This window comes from Acyrthosiphon pisum, chromosome A1 (genome assembly GCF_005508785.2).
Source record: "Acyrthosiphon pisum isolate AL4f chromosome A1, pea_aphid_22Mar2018_4r6ur, whole genome shotgun sequence".
Lineage (NCBI taxonomy): Eukaryota > Metazoa > Arthropoda > Insecta > Hemiptera > Aphididae > Acyrthosiphon > Acyrthosiphon pisum.
In genome coordinates this window covers 112,520,599-112,521,696 of record NC_042494.1, presented here as the reverse complement: position 1 = coordinate 112,521,696, position 1,098 = coordinate 112,520,599, and positions in this window count along the sequence as shown.

Below are 1,098 nucleotides of genomic sequence, written 5' to 3'. Positions count from 1 at the left end.
TCAGGAGCCCTGTATTAATTTTTTACACTTTTTGGCCCAATAGATAAAACTTTATTGATATTTATAGAAAAAAAAACTAAAAAAATTGAAAACTTACAATGTCCGTAAACAGCTCAAAAAGAGTCAAATTATTTTCAAAATGTTATCGTATATATAAAATGCTAATATAAACAATCAGTGAAATTTTCAAGTATCTACAGTCATTCGTTTTTTAATTACAATAAAATAAGAAAATCGTTACGTAAGAAATCGAGTGAATATCAAATGTTGTAAAAATATGAATTTCAAACGCTCATAAAAATTTAATTTGAATTTCTTATAGACATTTTTTTTTTGATAAAAATAAAATAACCTATAAGGAATGTTGTATTACATTTTAAAATCTTAGTTCTAAAAAGAACAATTTTTACGAATTATTAACTCAAAATAATTTGCAAATTTTCGTGATTTTTCCATATTTTGTCAATTTTTAAACTTTAAATGCTAATAAAAAAAAAACTGTGACTAAGGATTTTTAATATTTTTCAAATGTCATTGTAATAATATAGTAGGAACCTTGTATTACATTTTCAAGTATTTTTACTCAACAAATAATGTTTTATTGACATTCATAGAAATAAAAATTAATTAAATTGGAAACTGAAATTGTCCGTAAACAGCTCAAAACAAATCAAAATATTTTGAAAATTTTATCATGTATAGAAAATGGAAATATAAACAACCAGTGAAAATTTCATGTACCTACAGTCATTCGTTTGAAAGTTACACCAAAAACCAAAATCAATTTTCTCGAAAACAGATTTTGCGTAAAAATTCCCGTTTTTCCTTAATTTTTCTTTTGTTTTTCACGGCGCTTTTGAAAACTATTGGAAAAATTTTACTTTTGACCCCCCAAAGTACCAACTAGATTCACTTTCCCATCAAACAAGATACTGTTGAAGAAAATCTAAACACTTTTACTGTCCTAAAAGTGATGACAGACACAAAAAAAAAAAAATAAAAAAAAAAACACACATCATTGTAAAATCATACATTCATCGTTCCACTCAGAATCTAAAAATACTTAAAATTGAATATTGTTCGGACAAAACATTGAAA